Below are 21,498 nucleotides of genomic sequence, written 5' to 3'. Positions count from 1 at the left end.
TATAGGACAGAAAGCTTGAACTTTTAGCCATGAGCTAAGTTCTAATTCTAGAATTTTGAATTACTCTTTTGATGAGCACTTGATTTCTTCAAGCTTTAGTATTTTCATATTGAAAACAGGGAGAGTAAGGTTTCCTTATGACATGATGTTAGAATTTAGTATGTGGCTGTATGCAAAATACTTGGAATATATTTGATCTTTGTAGCGGGTTAAATTGTGTCTCCAAAAGCTATATTCATGTCTTAACTCCCAGTACTGGTAAATGTGACCATATATGCAAATAGAATGTTTGCCAATGTATAAAGTTAAAGATCTTAAGATGAAATCATTCTGGATTTAAGGTGAAACCTAAATCCAATGACAGACACACTTATAATAGAAAATAGAGGAAATTATGACACATCAGGGAAGAACACCACATAAAGACAGAAGCATAGATTGGAATTATGAAGCCCAAACCAAGGAATGCCAAGGGTTTCTGGTGGCCAGCAAAAATTAGAAGAGAGGCATGGAAGGGATGCTTCCTCAGAGCCTCCAGAGGATATCAACACTGTCAACATCTTGACTGTGGACTCATGGCCTCCACAACTGTGAGAGAATAAATTTCTGTTGTTTATGCTGTCCAGTTTGTGATTATTTGTTAAAACAGCCCTAGGAAACTAATGCAGTCTTCAAAATTGATTCTCCCTAATTCTCTTGTTTTTCTATGAACTTGTATGTTTTCAAGGGTAATACCTAGTCAGTGTACAGCAATGTGGCCATATCAGTTAAATGTGGCTGGCATTGATTGGTTTAATGCTCAACCCTGATAAGATTTGGTCTGTGTCATAACTGTAATCACATACTTAGAATATCACCTCTCTGTATTTATTTGATTGATTCATCCATCACACTGAAAAATATCCGTGGATGGTGTGCATCCTGGTGAATTTAGAAGGCGGGGGGCGGGCAGGGGATGCAACAAATTGTGGAAGGCATAGGATGGATGGGGTCTAGCCAAGGTTATATTTTGCCTGGTAAGACAGGACATACTGTAAGTCTTCAGGTAAGAACAGGGAATATTTAATCATCAATTGCTTTTAGAGTAGAAATTCATGTAAGCTTAAGATGCCATCTACCTGGGGCACCTGGGTGGCTCAGTCATTAAGCATCTGCCTTCGGCTCAGGTCTGGATCCCAGGGTCCTGGGTTCGAGCCCCACATTGGATTCCCTGCTCAGCGGGAAGCCTACTTCTCCCTTCCCACTCTCCCTGCTTGTGTTCCTTTTCTCGCTTTGTCTCTCTCTGTCAAATAAATAAATAAAATCTTAAAAAAAAAAAAAGATACCATCTACCTGAAAACAAAAAGTATTAAGCATGCCAAAGGCAGGTACATCAGCAACAACGTCTCTTAAGGTTCTATCCAAGACTAAAATTCTGTGACCTTTTGGCTAGACCCCAACGACTCTAAGGCAGCTTCATACTACATGCATTAATTAGCTTGGCAGGCTCAGAGAGTGTTCTAGGTATTTATGGGAAGTGAAAGGTAAATAAGATATTTTATGTTCTTAAGAATTTTAAAATCTAATTAGAAAGGTGAAACATATACACCTGAAAATGTAACAATAAGCAGTAGCAAATTATAAATGTCATCCAAGAGGCAATGACAGAAATCAATTCCTGATTTCATTGTTCATTATGAATATAGACTAAGAGCTTGCTAAAGGCTATAGATACCAAAGTATACTCATATTATGCATAGGACATTTCCTTTGCAGGTATGTATATTACCTAAACATTCTCCCCAAACATATAACTTAGGAAAATCAGGTAAGAGCTCTTGATAGTGAAGTTTTATCTCTAGCTGGATAGTATTTATTAGTTAAAAAAAAAAAGGAAACTGAAATTTTCTAGTTTTGAAAAGTACAATTTTTTCCCCTAATGAAATCTGTTTATTTATTGACTATTCCTGCTACAGGAATTAAAAAGATATAATTTTGTATTTAAAATCTTTCTTTTGCTTTTTACTTTTTTCAAATATAAGGTTTTAAGATAAAAAGTTAATGTATAGAAGAAATAGACATGTTTGCCTATTTTTCTTTTATTGTCTTCCTTTTTGCTTCTTTCTAAAAACTAATTACCTAAACTATGATTATTTAAACATATTCTTGCTTTGTAAAGTAAAATGAAACAAAATCAATGTTTTTAAAAGGATGTAGCTATTATCCACCTTGGAAAAAAAAGTGGGAGCCCTTGGGAGCAAAGGGAAAATTAGCAATTGTCTTACTCAGCTTGGGCTGCTGTAACAAATCACCTTAGTCTGGGTGGCTTATAAACAACAGAAATTTATATCTCACAGCTCTGGAGGCTGAAGTCTGAGATCAGGGTGCCAGCATGGTCTGGTTCTCATGAAAGCCTGCTTCCTGGTTCCTAGAAGGCTGTTTTCTTGTTGTACCCTTACATGGCAGAGAGTGAAATGAAGCAAGCTCTTTCTTGACTCTTATACAGACACCAATCCCATTCATGAGGGCTCTACTCTCATGACCTCATCTAATCTTAATTACCTCCCAAAGGCCCACCTCCTAATACTAATACCATCAAATTGGTAGTTTCCAACATATGAATTTAGGGGGATACCAACATTCAGCCCGTAATAGCAATACTCTGTGAAATAATTTTTTAAAGAAATATTTATTATTTAGCAGAAAATTCTCTGAATGTAGACAATTTTTGTATTTGATTATTTTATGCCATACAAAAATAATTGAGAAGTTATGTTCTCAGTTATTTTTTAAAACTAGTAATTATGTAATATGTGCTTCTAATCTTTGTAAAACAGATAAATATTAGAAATTTGTAATAATCTACTCAGTAAATTCCTATTTAAATTCATGTGGAAAGGAAAAAAATGCATAGCAAAAAAATAAGAAAAATAGCCCTGTACTCTGTTGTGGTCCTAGTTAGGTCTAAGTCCAATTTTTCAGTTCCTTCCATAAAAGGCCAATTTAATTTGACAAAATTAATTTTTTGGTTCCTTAAGTAAGAGCCTCTTTATTGGGCACATTAATTATAATGAGAAAATGATATAAATATCTCTTTAATTCCATTTACTCCAAAAGTACTGAGGTGCTGTGCACTTCATTGATGAAGCCTGCTAGAGTATGGATTCTTTTCCATGTAAAACAGCATCTTTTATGGACCAACATTCTGAAACAGATTCTAGACATACAATTTTCTGTGTTACCTAACAGTTATTCATCCACTGGTAATATTCAAGAGCAGGATTTCTCTCAGATGGTGAGAAACTGTGAAAAACAAACAAACAAAAGAAAACACTACTTCAAGTTGCCCCTCACGACCCAGAGGCTCAAGATTTTCACCTTTCCATAGAGTTGGGGCAGGGAAGAGTCTGATGTTCCAGCTATACCAATGCTATCCTTTATTAATTATCTTTATTTATTTTCCTGAAGCTTCCCCTTATCTTCTGACTCTGTTCAGACCAGTGGTTCTCAGCCATTAACAACATAGTAGAATACCTCTGGAGCTTCTAAACTTCCTAAGATCCAGGCTATATGCCAAGCCAATGAAAGCATCTTGGGAGTGAGATCCAGACATCAGTTAGCTTTTAAAACTTGCAATTTTTCCATTGTGCAGCTTGATTATTTTCCCTACTCTTTGAAAGTAGAGTCTCACCAGACTTTGCAGAGTATATTCACATAAGGCTTTTATTTAAACACAAAGGATTGGATGCAACAAGAAAAGGACAATGCAGGCAGACAATGGAATTCCTAGAGACATTCCACAATGTGACCTACCCAGGGCCATTTCTTTTTTCTTTTTTTCTTTTTTTTTTTTTTTTAGATTTTATTTATTTGTCAGAGAGAGAGCGAGCACACAAGCAGGGGGAGCGGCAGGCAGAGGGAGAAGCAGGCTCCCCACTGAGCAAGGAACCCAGTGCAGGGCTGGATCCCAGCACCCTGGGATCATGACCTGAGCCAAAGGCAGACACTTAACCAACTGAGCCACCCAGGTGTCGCACAACCAGGACCACACTGCCTCTCTGACTTGAACCCATCAAATTCCTTGTGAGGAATCTTGCCTTTGGGAGAATTCCTGTAAAGCCCTTTAAAGAATCAAGCAAGGCTTATCAAATTCCCTGGCATCCAGGAGAGTTTCAGATCTTAAGGAGCATATAATAAATTCTATTGCATTTATTTTAGCCAGGAATAAAAAATCAGTAACCCAAGCTTCGCCAGAGATAAAGCTAGAGCTATCTTGGTCAAGCCATAAACCAACTCCATGTTCACAGCAGCAAAGACTGAACCTGCTGATCTTGGGTTTGCTAGATGTGATTCCCTTTGCTTTTTTACCAAAGGATATCATACCATTTGCTTTTTATCTTATAGAAATTCCCCCAAATTTGAATTCCTTGGAATGCATCCATTTTTTATTTTCTAGTACTCTCATGACTTTCTTTTTTCTTGCTTTTTATTAACATATTTTACATCCAATGGAATTTTAGTTTGACTAGAAATGAATACCTATGCCCAAACTCTGATATAGAACCAGAATTGCTCCTTTAATATTGGTTTATTCACACTTACTACTTTGATCATTCTTTTATTGCAAATCATGACTGCTGATCATCATGAAATTATATCTACATCAGTCAGTTGATTCAAAAGTGCAACATTTAGTAAACCAGTAAGGTATGAAATATCTAACTGCATAAAAACAATCTGGCATGTTTGTGATAAGTGTTTTATGTTTTGAATTATCTAATTGTTTTTTAATTCAGTTTGTATAATGTTCTTCTGAAGAAATACATTTCACTCTGCTTGAAAGCTTTAAATCCAATTTAATTACTTTACTGTTGTTTAGCTTCAAATTCAAGACATTGAACAGGTTTTTTGATACTAATTACTCTTAATATCAACAATTCAGTACATATGAAAGGGTCTGGGTCTAATTTTCTTCTTTTGTCATCATTTAATGTAGTATGTTTGGAAACACAGGGGCTATAATCTAGTAGCAATAATCTTTGCCCCTTTGGAAATCCTAAGTATAAAATAATATATAACCTATTTCTTCCTTTTAATCACAATTTTTTATCATCCTATAGATTAAATTCTACAGTCTCTGAAACAAAATGTCTCTTTGGTAATAAATTTTAAGACATTTTCCCAGTGTATTTATCTTCTCAAAAAGCCATTCAGTTAAGGTCATTAAACATATCATCTCCTTACCACCAAGGTTATTTTCTCTTTTTTTTTTAAGATATTATTTATTTCTTTATTTGAGAGAGAGATAGAGCAAGTGGGGGGAGGAGCAGAGGGAGGGGGACAAGAAGACTTTGGCCTGAGTGTGGAGCCCGATGCAGGGCTTGACACAGGGCTGGATCCTACAACCCCGAGATCATGACCCAAGCTGAAAGCAAGAGTCAGATGCTCAACCAACTGAGCCACCCAGGCGCCCCTAAGGTTATTCTCTTATCAATGACCTATGGAGATATGACCTTATAGGGGAAAGTTGGAGATATCATATGGTTGTAAAACTTCTTGTTGAATTACGTGGTTCACCAATTGTGTATTTAGTTAATGCAATTTTTATGTTCTGAATGCTTCATTGAATTAGGAGAGTATTAGAGAAAAAGTACTAACTACTAATATTTTGTAATTGGCCAAAAATGTAATGACCTAGTTATCACAATCCATATTTGTTATCATGTTTAATAGGGGAAAAAATTGCTATGTAATGCTTACAGAGAAAATATCTCCTATGAGTCAATTTTACAGAGATTTTTGAAGAGGTAATAGCCTGAAAGGTTAAACATTTTAGCAGCTTTGTTCTGGTGCCAATTCTGAGTAGAATGAAAGCACAAGCCATTTTCAAAACCTATGAATCATCCTTTTATACTATTGGCTTTAAAATTCAAAATTTGAGGGGCGCCTGGGTGGCTCAGTCGTTAAGCGTCTGCCTTCGGCTCAGGTCATGATCTCAGGGTCCTGGGATCGAGCCCCGCATCGGGCTCCCTGCTCTGCGGGAAGCCTGCTTCTCCCTCTCCCCCTCCCCCTGCTTGTGTTCCCTCTCTCGCTGTGTCTCTCTCTGTCAAATAAATAAATAAAATCTTTAAAAAAAATAAAATAAAATAAAATAAAATTCAAAATTTGAAACAATTCATTAGCTTAATAATACTGTAAACTTCTCTTCAAGTTTTCAAACATTAATTTTTCTCAGCTGATTTTTCTACACATTTTTTTGAGACAAATAATCAAGTCATTTTACTGCTTTGGTAGTTTAATTTCTGTCATTGGTGCTAAGATTAATTTTATATTTATCTTTCAAACTTGGACTTTAGAAATGCAACAGTCAGTCTAGTGAATTTATGAAAGCAAAAATGAAGCTACAATCTTAATTATTTGTAATTGTGGTTAAAATGTTCATCAATGAGTAAAACATAATGGAATTACCAGCTCAAAACATACATAAAACTTAACATTCTGTAAAAGGTGCCATGAAAGGGCCTAAATCATAACAATAAGGTTAGGATTGGGGGAATTCATATTAAGAGATTAAGTAGAACTGCTCTTGACTTCTTCCTACATGACTGTGTCAATATTCCATCTGCATTGCTTAAGTGGTGAGTTAGAGAGCTATAGAAATATAAAATAACCTTCAGTTTTCCCTGGAGAATATATTAACCTTTTTCTAGGCTTTAAGCTCATTTTATTCTTGTTGATGTTTAATTCATATAGCAAATGAACAAAAAGGTAAAGCTTTCAGATTTGTAAAACATCATTGAGCATTGCATAATGAAAAGGAAACCTGACTTGGTTACTTTCTCTGATTTTAATATTGAACTAAGTCAATTTAGGAGCAGTAAGCATGGCTTTTTCGATTGTGAAAAGGTGAGGCAAGTGTCTTGCCAATTATATTTGCCATGCCTTTCAGTTCCTAGTTCATATATATCTGTGATCATAATACAAATTATTTTCTTTTAATAACTATACCAAGAGAGTGAGATATATTTGAATAGTCAGATGTTAGAAAAATATTAAAAATAACTGCAAGAACAAGAAACACATAATTAACAAGTTGGATTGTGTTCATTGAAAGAGAATCTCTAAGCTACAGAATATCTTTAAAAGAATAGGCATAAAAGCATGCTCTTGTTCAAGGAAATAAGCAAAGACTTTAGGGCGTTTTGAACTGTGATGAAAAAATAAAGATAATTATTTTCCTTTCCACAGTATCATCTGTCTCCCAAACATTAAAATAACTGAGAATTTAAATAAATGGGTATGTAACAGCCTGTCTCTCCTCAAACTGATTGACCACTCTAAAATAGTGTGGGCACAGCAACAGTCAGCCCCATCCATGATGAAATGTCTATGGTACCCATAACCACTGGCTGCTGCTTAAGAAGTGAGGAAAGAAACCAAATATTTAATCAGAGGTTACTCTGGGTTGAGTTTCTTGTCAGGTGTATTATATGTATTGAGTAATTAATTGCAGAGAAAAAAATCTGTGAGATAGAAAATGACCTTCCTTAACAGATGATGACACTGAGTCTCCAAGCCTCCTGTAATTTACTATAGTGTAAAAAGCAGAATTGAAAGTTATACTAAGTTCTTTTGGTTCCAAAGCCCAAAACTTTATCTTGAAATAAAATATTGAATAATTAATTAAATAGTAAATGAATTGCCTTAGGGTAATTACTAAGAATGATTTAGAGGAATAACTTAATTTACAGAAAGACTATTTCTTTTTTGCTCACTCCCATGGCTCATCCTAATACTTGATACTGGACTATAAAAATGGAAAGAGAAAGAGCCTTTTTATTAGATATAGTAAATATACAAGCAAACAGCAACTGATGTCTTTGCTTGTATATTTACTATATCTAATAAAATTTACTATATCAATAAAAGTTAGGATATTCTCCTAACTCCTACCTGTTCACAGGTGAAAGATCATCAGAATGTGGATTGAATAAATCTGCAAGATTGAGCTCATCTTTAGGTATTTGGCTTTGACTTGCCAAGGAAATCCTCAGGAGAGGAGTCACGTACATTACTGGAGAGCTCAGCCTTCCATCCTTTAGAACCTTTAGAATCCTTTAGAACCTCCTTGGTCTTTGCCCCCAAAGCTGTTCCTTCAGAAATCAGAAAGTGAGTGTAAGGAGGATTAAAAGGGCTGATATTTCTTTAGGACATAATGAGGATAGGACAAATAGGACAAATTTTAACAATACTATACTATAAAATAATTGTCAGATTCTGTTAATAGTACATAATTATCACAGTTCCACTGTACAATCAGCAAGTCCATGCTTTTCTTGTCTATTATCATTTGTCACCTACCAAAGTGTCATCCTGTCTTCCATCTATCTAATCCAGTACGGAATCACCAATGCTTCTCTGTGGTTCCCTTTTCTGATTATTACCCTGCTATTAGCCACTTTTTGGACACTCCTAACTGCTCTCTGAAAACCCCTTATGTCTTCAAATTCTTGACTGAAAACCTGCCAATTCTGGGCACAACTGAAACTCGACTCCCCATCTGTATACTTCTACCACCCATGTCAGTGTCATTGAAAATTTCCCTCACTACATGAGTGTGTTGTCTCATTAGTCACAGTATTCCATTCCTTTCTTAATTCCATGAAGATACAGAATATCTTCTAGAACACTAGATCAGGCTTGAGAAATGTACTTGAACACAGCAATGGGCAACCATGAAAATCTCATATTCTCTACATCTACAAATGTTCTCTGCATCTTTCATCTTTGATTCCCTAATAGTTCTGTAATCTCCCATGTACTTCTGGATGAATTTTTTTTCTTGCCAGTTCAAACGACATAACATGTGGCTCTTCCACATTTCCCAAGCTGTTACATTATTATTTAAGAGACTGGTCAATATTGGAATGAATGTAATTTCCTAAATCCCAAGGTAGAAACTTTGATTCAGCTTGATTCAGTGTTCTCTGGTCTTATCACCATGACTGACCAGGGTGAGATAGACTAGCATTTTGTACATATAGTTGTCTAGAGCTATATGAACACAAAGAGAGTGAAAAGGCAATCTCCAAATGGTGGAGCCAGGCAGACATCCTTATAGCATATCAGTACTTAATGAGCACAGAGTAGTTATCTAGATTTGTATCTCAGTTTTTCACATATTCTCACGATTTCTCAAGGGATAATCTTATTTCTGACCAATGAAGCTTTCTCCTCTCCCAAATATAAACTCATTTCCATCTGTTGCTATGATATGGAAACAAGTCTTCAACAAGCAAAAAATTTGGATAGGTTGCAAATTGACTTTATGAATTGAGCATCACTCTGATATCAAATCAGATGAAAATAGCACAAAAAAGGAAATGCAGTAAAATGCCTCCAATGACTAGAAATGCAAAGTACAAAATAAAATACTAGTCTATTTGAGGTATTTAAATTTCTCCCTTTTTAGAGAGAGAAAGACAAACCAAGAAACACTTTTAACTATAGAGAACCAACTGATGGTTACCAGAAGGGAGATTGGGGGGGGTGGGGGGGTTAAATAGGTGATGTGGATTAAGGAGTGCACTTGTTGTGATGAGCACTGGATGATATATGGAAGTATTGAGTCACTATATTGTACACCTGAAACTATATTAAAGTGTATGTTAACTGGAATTTAAATAACAACTTAATATAAATAAATTTTTTAAAAATGTAATAAAAAATTAATTAAATAAATGTCTCCTTCTCCTTTTTAGGGCTCAAATAGCAGCTTAAGTATATAGGCTTCCAATTCCTATTATTTGCTAAATTCCCACTTTTGCATTAGATCCCAACACTTCTAACCTACAGAGATCACTACTCAACAATACCCCTTCACCCCACTCTGCACATAATCTATTTTTTCCTCCATACTGGATCATTTTATTAACATAAAGATGTACTATTTCTCCTATCTTAAAAAATATAATTTAAAAATCTGGATGAACAAAACTGGAAGTATTTTTAGCACCACTTCCTTCCAGGCACTACCCCATAGCAAAATTCTTCAGGACAGTTGTTTGTAATCATTATTTCTAATTGTTGTCCTCCCATTCTCTCTGACCACTCTGCTAACAACAATCTTAACAGAGGCAATGATGTTCTCCATACAGCTATCACTAATGGTAAATTCTCAGTTTTCATTTTACCTGTCCATCAGCACTTCTTAGTACAAGGAATGTTCATTTATTTGGTTTCCTTGACCCCTTACTTTCCTGGTCCTCCCCCTATCCTGCTAATGTTCCTTCTCAGCTTCTTTTTCTAGATCTATTCCATTCTCCAACCACATATTATAAAGTGTCATTGGCTCATTTCTTAGTCCTCATTTCTATCTAGTTACTCCTTTAATGACTTTATCTTGTCTCATAGCTTTAAACACCTTCTACATGATTATAACTCCCAGATTTTTGTTTCTATCCAGGACCTCTCCTAACAAATCAGACTCAGATATCCAAACCATCTGTATAAAATCTTTACTTCCATATCAAAGCTAAAATATAACTTATCCAAAACCCGTATTCTGATTTCTACTCTCAAACAAACCAGTTGCTTTTCAAGGTTTCCCCCATCTCAGTTAATTTCAATTCCATTGCTCTAGCTTAAAGCCTTTTATTTATACACCTCATGTATGATATTTCACCAAATTCTGTCAGCCCTACTTTCAGAACATGCAAATACTCATGACTTCTCACCACCTACACTACTCCCAGCCTTGGTCTAAGCCTCCAACAACTCTAGTTTAGATTACAATGGCTTCCTGACCAATTTCCTGATTCCACCCATGCCGCCTACTGTCTACTTCTACCCATGCAGTCAGAATGATCATTTTATTTATTTATTTTTAAAGATTTCATTTATTTATTTGAGAGAATGAGAGAGAGAAAGAGAGAGAGAGAAGGAGCAGGGAGAGGGGCAGAAGGAGAGGGAGAAGCAGATTCCCCAGACCCTGAGATCATGACCTCAGCCAAAGGCAAATGGTTAACTGACTGAGCCACCCAGGTGCTCCCAGAATGATCATTTTAAAACTAAATCAGATCCAGCCCCTGGGTGACCCATTCATTTAAGCATCCAACTTTTGGTTTTGGCTTATGTCATGATCTCTTGAGATCAGATCAGCATCCCACCCCCCACCCCCTTAAGGCTCTGAACTCAGCAAGGAGTCTGCTAAAAGTTTCTCTCTCCCTCTGCTCCTCCCTGAGCTAGTGCACTCTCTCTCTCTCTCTAACGTAAGTAAATAAATCTTTTTAAAAAATTCAGATCATCACACTTTCCTGCTCAAAACTTTCCAGTGGGTTTATGACTCGCTGAGGGTAAAAGCCATTATTTGCCAACTAATCAGCAGCCTGTTCACTCTCTGACCTCATTTCTTCTTACTTTTCTCAGCATTTCTTTCTCTTTCCCTTGTTTTATTTTTCTCCATATCAGTTTTCAAGTGATGCATTATATATTTTACTTATTAATTTTGTTTATTTTCAGCCCTCCCTACTGTGGTATATTAATTCCTTGAGGAGAGCTATTTTTTGTGAATTTTACTTTTGCTGTATCTCCAGCACTCAGAGTAGTTGGCATATAGCAAATCTAAAAATATTTGCTGTGTGATGAAAAATAATGTGCCTGTGTCTTCTCTGTGTGAAAAGCACGGGAACTCAGCTAGTTCCCTCCTGAGTTTCCTCTCCCTACCATTAGTGACTATCAGAAACTTTAATTAAGACCCCACTACTTTGGAGCTAATGAGCGAAATGGGACAATTGTCCCTTCACCTTCAGTGTCTACATATACCACCCATGTAAAACTCAGATAAAGAGGTTTTGTGTTAAGTTTAGAAAGAAATTGGAAGACAAGTTAAAGTTCATTAATTCATTTATTAATTTGTTCAACAACTATTCATTATCTTGGAATTTCCTTTAAATCTCAAAGGCATTGCTACTAGGTATTTTGACCCTATCAAGGAAATAGCTACCTTTGAGTTCTACATGTAACCCATCTCCTTGGCCCTCCAGTTTTATCACCCCTCCCCCAAAACTACTTTTATTAAGCATCCCTCCAAATCACCACAACTCTCCAAAGCAACTTATTCCTCCATGATTCCAACTGCCTGCCACCTTCCCAAATGCCCCATTGAAAATCTTAAGCATCCCTAAGTCTGAAGCACCATCCCCTTGAGGATCAATGGCTATCTTGTAAGGCATCCAGCATCTTGCAATGTGTCTTTTTGGGGGAAGGGCGGTAGAGGCAGAGTGAAGTAGTTAAACTCCTCCTCATTACAGTTCCTTTATGATAGTTTCACCTTTGTATGCTTTAGGCAACTGGTATGTTCAACTATTGCATCTGTTACATTAAACATATGTGCATCTTCAAAAAGAGAAATAAATTTCCTGGGAGACTATAATCTAAATACAGTAAACTATTGTAAAATAGTTATGTCCTCAATTAGCAAGTTTCTTTGTTTCCTTCCAATATCACAAAATTATTGTGCACATTTAGTATAAAGTCTATCACTATTCAAATGGGCTATTTTTTTAAAGAACTTGACAAAATAATGTAAAAATGTCTTTGAAGGAATTCATAGGTAGATAAAGCTAAAATGAGTTTATAAACAAAGGAGAAAAAGAAATTTCTTTCTACCTAATTTTAAAATGTATTTCAAAAGGACAACAATTAAAACAGTGCACTATTAGAATGCAAGTAACATTGTATACTCTGATTCATATTAATATTCAAGAAAGAGACCCTAATATTTGGGACAGTCTAGTGTAGTAAATATGGAATCTCAAAAGCATGAAAATCAGATACATAATAAGTGGTTCTGAAGTCATTAGTTAGCTATTAAAAGAAAATTAGATTGCAAATTCATGCCTAATCTGATTTCCAGATAAAAGGATACAAAAGAAAGGAGAAATTTTTTTAAAAAACAATATTGATCAGAAGTTGGTTGAAATACCTTCTCGACATGACACAAAAGACAGAAAAAAATCATTTGAAGTACACTATCACAATGAGATACATATTTCAGAAAACCAAGTGATGTCTTACATAATATTAATAAGTAATATACATTTCTTTGTATATAAACAAAAGATACTGGGACTAAGAAGCTATTGCTGAGAGGTTTATTCTCTTGGGTCGTTTTGCTTTATTTTATTCTTCTACCAGCTCTAAGTTCAAAGGGCACAGCACAAATCTTGGCAACTTCCCATGCTCTGTCTAGTGTTCCTGAGTGCCATCTGGCACAGGAATTTTGACTGCAGACAGCACTTAATGACCATTCTAGCTGACAGCTGTTATGGATGCATCTTTGCTACTGTTGCACGATCTTTGTGCAATTCTAACCAGAAGGATGACAGTCACAAATCTCAACAGAGCTTTAGGTTGTTTATAATTCCAAAGGCCTTTTAAGAATTTGATATTTAGCAAGAGTAAGCAGAATGGCTAACAAAGGTGGGACATGTCCTCACACATAATGGACTAGTCAATAAAAAACACAAGCATAGTACAGACAGCCACATTCTTGTTCTGAGCTGCCCTGCTGACAGACTTTTACTGAAAGTTAAGAACAATTCATTTGCTCACATTCCAAATCCAGAAGCCAGAATTGCTTTGAACTTCAAACAAAATAAAGACATATGCCATCTCAGACAAGAAAATATTGAATATAAATTTCTTACAGAAACTAAGAGTTCTATATGGACAAAAAAGTAAAAAGGAAATCAAAAGAAAGCTGAAATGAGAGTGAGCAATTTATAGCACAAATGCATAGTGAGTTGGTGAGAACCATAGAAATTACACTTGGACTCTAATTTTTATTAAAATAACTATTCATGACATTATACTCACAGTCAAGGTACATCAGAGAACTTACTGATGACCTGTTTCAGCATAAATTTAGAAATCTCATTAGAAAGCAATCATTAAACCTCTTTGTAAACTACATCAGAAGGTATAATTTGTATTTTGGGGTACTTCATTTCTATGGGAAAAAAGGCCTATTTTGTTTCCGGTTTTAAGAAACTAACCCAACTATATCAATGTCATCTTTATTTGTAGAACTTCCCCCTCAGCTAAAAATTGGCAGCTGATAAAAGAGAAATATGACCCTTAGTCCCCAGTTTCTATCTACATATTACACCACAAAGCTATATTTACATATTTATGGAGATTGTAATAAAATGGTACCTTGAAATTTTGTATAAATAACTGACTTTGTTTGTATAAAATATATGGTATGCTTTTATATATAAATGATATGATGACCCATCATTCATTCTTTCAGGGAGGGCTTTCCACATACCATGCATGTGCTAGGTGCTGAGCATGCTAATTGGGGGAAAAAAAAAACATTGACTCTTGCTTCAAGGAACAGATTGTTCTGGAGATATGTACTCTGAACATTTTCTAATAACATAGACTAGATGGATCATTGAATCATCCATCTTCTCTGGTTTTATTACATTTTGACTAGTACTGTGGCTTTGTAAGAGAGCTGATTGGTAAAGCTGTAGCTTTGGTCAAAAATGGGACAAGGCCAGAGCAGATGGATGTTCTGTGGCCAATAAAAGGAATTCTGTTCAGGCATATATGGTATCCCAACGTTCAACTTCAACTAGATTAGCTTTATGATACTTTCTAAAGAGAGCCACAAGGAAAGATCTTTTATTGATAGAACATAAAGTTGGCTCATCTTGCAGGAAGCAATAATCCAAATCATATGAATGCTCCTGCTGCCATCATTTAATTTAGAAGGAGTGTAAGTTGCTAAAAATTCACAAGAAGGCAACAGTATATGGCCACCCTGGGAAATAATTGAGTGTTAAAATAGCTTGCATGAGATGGGGCTGGCTCTCTCTGTATATGACCCCTACTTCCTGGCCTCTAGGAGTATTCTGTAATCTCCTGGAGGACAGCCATATGATATATCAAACCATGTCAAAACATAATAATTACTAAATGTTGGAGTGCCTGGGTGGCTCAGTTGGTTAAGCTTCTGCCTTTGGCTCAGGTCATGATCCCAGGGTCCTGGGATTGAGTCCTGCATCGGGCTCCCTGCTCTGCCGGGAGCCTGCTTCTCCCTCTGCCTCTGCCTCTTTCTCTCTGTCTCTTATGAATAAATAAAATCTTTAAAAAAATAATAATAATAATTACTAAATGTTAATTATAACGTTCAGAAACACACAGATTCTTTATCTTGCAAAGTCAGCCTGTTTAAAGATACTTGTCATTTATTATTTAAATAATAATAAATCTTGCATATTTCTTTACCTTTATTTCTATGTTTTCCTAGATTTATCTATCATTTCCATGTTTGTATACATATCATGTGTTTGTGTATGTAAATCCTATTTAATTTCATGTTTTGAATGCCAAGTAAATAAATAAAGATTTTTTTTTTTTGCCAAATAGGTATGAAAATTTAAGATTAGAAAAGCTAGGGGCTCCTGGGTGGCTCAGTCAGTTAAGCAGCTGCCTTGGGCTCAGGTCATGATCCTGGGGTCCTGGGATCAAGCCCCACGTCCGGCTCCCTGCTCAGCGGGGAGCCTGCTTCTCCCTCTCCCTCTGCCTGCCACTGTGCCTACTTGTGCTCTCTATCTCTCTGTCAAATAAATAAATAAAATCTTCAAAAAAAAAAAAACTAATACTTTCATGAAAAATTATTGTAAAAATACTACAGAAATATTTCAAATATAGGTAATTTTTCTTTCTTAAATAATGCATTCTGAATGCAGTATGCCTTTTTATACTATTAAAAATAGTAATGGCTATTATCTCTACTCTTCTTCATAAACTTTGTTTAACATAGACCATAATAATACGGAGCACGTGGCCAGCACTCTACCAACAACCTCCTGGCCTTCTAGACTGCCATGTTTCTCCCCATGCCAAAATTTCTCTACAGAACCCCTAAAGTGAGCTGTCTGTAACAGGAATTCAGTTGCCATTTATCTATTTAAAACAAAACAAGACATTAAAAACTCTTACTTTTTTACCATCAACTAAAGAATAAAATCCACATTTCTTAATATATACAAGACCCTTAACAGTGTAACTCCAGCCCATCAATTATTATTTTCTATTAGTCTTTCAATGATGCCCCATATCCTAGCTACATTAGATACCTCGTTCACTAAATGCACTTTATTATAACAAATATTTATTGAATATCCCTTGTTTAAAAAAAGGAAGCAACTCCACTAATCTTTTATTCATGCTGCCTACTTACCTACTTTACTTAGAATGCCTTTTTCCACTACTCCAGGCTGGGCAGGCAACTCCCACTTGATTTTCATGACTCTATATTATTGTCCACTGATATAGGTGAGTTTAACTCAGCTCCCTCCTCTGAGATACCACAGCATGTTTCCTGCTTATTTGATTACAACTGTCAATTTATAAGTTTATGTCCTTGTGAAGAAGGGAATCACTCTTCTACCAGACATAGCTTGTGCTTTCATATTTGGGGCTTAAACTGAGAGAAAATACAATTCTTGTATGCTGGGGTTCGGATTTTCGAAAGTGCAATCATTCATGGAGTCCCTCAACTGAAGAAACAGCATGTGTTTCAGAATGTAAACCCAAACTAAGAAGACCTCTAAGTAAACCTTTGAGAAAAAGAAAAAACAAAAAGAAAACTCTATTCCCTTGATAATTATTTTTGCATATTTCTAGCAGATTGCTTCTGCGTAGGAACTTTTGTAGTGGTAATTTCCATGTGGAGATTGGACTGAAACTATGAAGTAAAACAACAAGTTCCTGAAATCCTTTGGGCCTAAAAGAGAACAATCAATCCAGATGGTAATTGGATTAATGTGGGCCTTCAGACTGTGAGAAAAAATTAATTATGGAAGATCAGAAATATGTCTTTTTAAACAGCTTTTTGAGATATAAATTACATACCATAAAATATTCTCTCATTTTACATGTACATTTCAATGGTTTTAGTAACATAGTTGTACAATCATTACCACAATCTAGTTTTAGAACATTAGCATCACCCCAAAAATATCTTTTCTGACCATTTGTGGCCAATCCCTGTTCTCTTGTGCCAGGCAATCACTGATTTCTTTTCTGGGTATAGGTTGCCTTTTCTGGACATTCCATATAAATGGAATTGTAAAATAATCAAATCCTTTGCTTCTGGCTTTTTCACTTAGCATAATGTTTTTAAGTTTCATTCATATTGTAGCATGTATTGATGTGGAGAACAAAGGCAAAAGAAATATTAAAAAAAAATAAAGTTCCTTATAACTTACAGCCCATTGACAAGTACCTTCAACAAGCAGAGTGACCTTCCTCCTCTTTCAGGTAGAGCTTTCCATATACCATGCATGTGCTAGGTGCTGGGCTCCTAGCTGCCTTAATGTTAATACTTTGCTAGAGGCAAAAGGCAACCAACCGACATGGACATTAGCCCAACCTCCAGGATCCTGTAAGTCTTCTTTAACATATGAAAATCCCTTTGGAATCTTCCTTTATCTCTTACCACCTCCCCGAAGATATATGTTAACAATCATCCTCTAAACATATAGCCCAATAATATACATCTATAGGGTCTCATGACTAAAGGTTTACTAGACAGTAGTAAATGACCTTATCCTAACAACAGCTAATCCCTCAAGGTCCTGGAAACCTTGCTTCCAAATTCCTTAGAGACTCACTAACCCTAACCCCCTCCCAACTTGAAAGTATATAATCAGTCACTCCTCACAATCCCAGTGCAGTTCTTTCTGCCCATGGGTCCTATCCCTGTGCTTTTATAAAACCACCTTTTTTGCACCAAAGATGTCTCAAGAATTCTTTCTTGACTGTCCGCTCCCGGACCCCAACATTTCACATCATGTATCAGTAGTTTACTCCTTTTTAGTTGCTTAATAGTATCTCATTGTTTAATGTACCACATATTGTCTATCCATTCATCGAATGCTGGACATTTGAATTGTGTCTAGTTTGGGTTTATTATGAATAATGCTGCTATGAACATTCATATATGTGTCTTTGTATGGACGCGTATTTTTATTTCTCTCTGGTAGATTCTTAAGAGTGGGACTTTTTTTTTTATCATATGTTAAGTTTATTTTTAACTTTTATGAAACAGATAAAATGTTTTCCAAAATGGCTGGAATTTCCACCAGCAATGTATGAGTTCCTATTTCTCCACAACTTCAGCAGCACTTGTCTTGTTGATTATATCAGTTCTGGTGGGTGAAGTGGAATCTCACTGTAGTTTTAATTTACATTTCCCTAATGACTAGTGTTTAGCATTTTTTAAATGTGCTCATTAGTCTTTCTTATATCTTCTTTGTTGTAAACTTTATTAAAATAGAATCTTTAGGAGCACCTGGGTGGCTCAGTCGTTAAGCGTCTGCCTTCGGCTCAGGTCATGATCCCAGGGTCCTGGGATAGAGCCCCGCATCAGGCTCCCTGCTCAGCGGGAAGCCTGCTTCTCTCTCTCCCACTCCCCCTGCTGTGTTCCCTCTCTCACTGTGTCTCTCTGTCAAATAAATAAATAAAATTTTCAAAAAAATAAAAAAATAGAATCTTTAATCTGGATTGCCTGTCTTATTATTGAGATAGAAGAATTTTTATATCCTGGATAAAAGCCCCTTACAACACACATGGTTTGAAAGTATTTTCTCCCACTCTGGGTCCTACCTTTTCATTTTGGGGTGGGGGGATAGTGTTTGTTGTACAAATGTTTATAATTTTATGAAGTCCAATTTATTTTTTTTTCTATTATAGACAGTGCTAAAATATCTTTGCCTAACACATGGTCACAAATGTTTTTTGCTATATTCTAGATGTTTCATAGTTTTAGATTTTGCATTATCCTTTTTGGGTTAATTTTGTGTATGAGATGGCATAAGAGTCTGTGGTATAATAAGAAATGTATTTGTTCTTCATTCCTGGTTCCTGACAGAGATCTCCCTAAATGCTTGGAACATCCTGAGTGAAAAGAGTGTCTTTGGTTATTTCTAAGAAACCTCCTTGAGTAAAGAGTTTATGCTAATGGTGACTGAGGGTGGGGCCCCTAGATAACTTCAGAATGGGGCTGGCCACCAGAAATACCAAGAGATTAGAGGGCTGGAATTTTTTACCCAAATGGTGCAGCTTCTAGGAAACGGGAAGGGCTGAATATTAAGCTTTATAAAAGTTCCTGAACAAAGAGGTTTGATGAACTTCTCCATTGGTAAATGGATCCAAATGCTGGGAGAGTGACACACCCCAGTTCCACAGAAACAGAAACTACTGTGCTTGAGGATCCTTCCAGACCTCACCTCAGTACCTCTTCAATGTTTATCATCTTTAATATCCTATATTTCATTCATATAGTAGCATATGAATATCCTATATTAAGTTATCATGCTCATTATCCATTATAATAAACAAGTAAGCATATGTAAATATTTTCCTGAGCTTTGTGAGCCATCCTAACAAATGATCAAACCTGAGGAGGGAATCATGGGAAGCTCTGAATTATATCTCCTTACTGCACCAAACTACAAGTTCTGCCATAGGAATATGTCTTTGGTACTAAATATTTGTGTGTATTCAATCATGTGTTTTTTCCAAGTAGTCGTCCTTTAATGATTAGGAAAGACTTTTAAAAACTCAAGATTGGGGGCACCTGGGTGGCTCAGTCAGTTAAGAATCTGCCTTTGGATCAGGTCATGATCCCAGGGTCCTTAGCAGGAAGTCTGCTTATCCCTCTCCCTCTGCCCCTGCTCATGTTCTCTCTCTTGCTTGCTCGCTCTCTCTCAAATAAATAAATAAAATCTTTAAAAAACAAAAACAAAAAACTCAATTTTGTTTCAGCTATACCAAATGTTGTTGGGTGAGCTGGGGAAACCTCAGACCCTGGGGCCTTGACCCAGCCACACTCAAAGGAGTCATGGAAGGTTCTTGGTCTTATTACAAGAATGAATTCAAGGACAGACACACAGCACAGTGGACAAGTGACGCCAAGTGGGAAAGTTTATTAAAGTGAAAATTATACTTTTGAGACATGAGAACAGGTAAGCTCTAGAGACTAAGAGCTGCATACCCTGGGAGTTAGGTTTCTTTTATTCACAGTTGTTAACTAAGGGATGGAATATTTATTATTTTGGGTGAGAAGCAGGGTTTCCTTGCTTTTTCTTCCTAATTTGGTCAGGGGTTTCCTGTCATGGCACCCCCCATCTTGAGCTCCTCTAGTTTGATCCCGCTTCTTGTGGAATGCTGCCAGGACAGGCCTCTGACCTTCCTGATAGCTGGCCATGACTTCCTCCTTGCTGACCTCTAGATACCCTGTTAGAACCAACTAACTGCCTACTCTACCAAAGAGACAAAGTAAGGGGGCTTTTTGTACCTATGTGAGCCAGAGCTGTATTCTGATTAGTACCAACAGTAATAGAAAGGTAAGAAACTAAAGGAGGGAATAAAATTTAAGAGGTTAAATTAGAGTCACTGACCAAGAGCCTTTCCCCATCCTGAGATTCTACTTTCTAAACCACTAATTGAAGAGTTTGACTTCCGTTTTCCTAGGAGTGGTGGAAATCCATTATAATTTCTTTTTCAGTTGTTGAGTCTTCAAGGATTTACATTAAGTGATCTGGGTTTAGTGATTGTATTGGTCTGGCCCTTTCTACAGTGCCTGTCACATAACATCTCAAGAAAAGACTGTCAAATAAATAAATGTATATATTTCAGTAATTAATCTTCACTCTGACATCTAATATAGTCTTCTTTATATAAAGACATTCTCAAGGACTATTGACATAGGTAGCCAGAATATTAGTGTACCACAAAGGGCTATTATTAATTTAGTTAGTTATTTGACTTTCTGTGTCTTTATTCTTAATTCTCAGGGTGCAATTTGTCTTTTTTTTTTTCTTAATCTGTTGTTAAGAAGCTTTAAGAGCAGAACTTTCTAATTTACTGTTAATTTGGAAACACTGGTTTCAATCTTTTATAAGAAGGAGTTGAAATGCTCTACATGGAACAAATTTGGAGATACCAATTTGGCTATTTAGAGGTTCTTCCCTGATCTTAAATTTTAGTCTAGATCATTGAGATCACCAAGTAAACACTATTTCAGTTGGTGAGATTTGATTAAGTATTATTGGTTGCAGTTAAGTATTTAACATATATTTCATTTAGGAAGTTCTATATTATTAAAAAGGAGATGGTAGTTGTAATAGTTGGAATCATCTGGTGTTTCCTCACCTGCCTCTTGCATAATTCCATTAATGAGTAAGGCTGTTTTATATGCTCTTGATAGAGTGAAATGACTCACTCTATCTAAATGCCAGATATAAGAATTCTTAAAGATCAGTTAACATGAGAAAGTCAACATAATGAATTCTCATTCTGATTCAATTATGAAGATACATAGTTTAATATTTTCTATATACACATATCTTACTTTTTGTGATAGTTGATGCCTATACACATCAGTCTGTTGGCTCATCAGATAGACTGGGTTTGTTGAATTCTTACGTGTCATTA

The sequence above is a fragment of the Halichoerus grypus genome, chromosome 12 (assembly GCF_964656455.1).
Source record: "Halichoerus grypus chromosome 12, mHalGry1.hap1.1, whole genome shotgun sequence".
In the NCBI taxonomy this organism is placed as follows: Eukaryota; Metazoa; Chordata; class Mammalia; order Carnivora; family Phocidae; genus Halichoerus; species Halichoerus grypus.
This window is presented reverse-complemented; position numbering follows the sequence as displayed.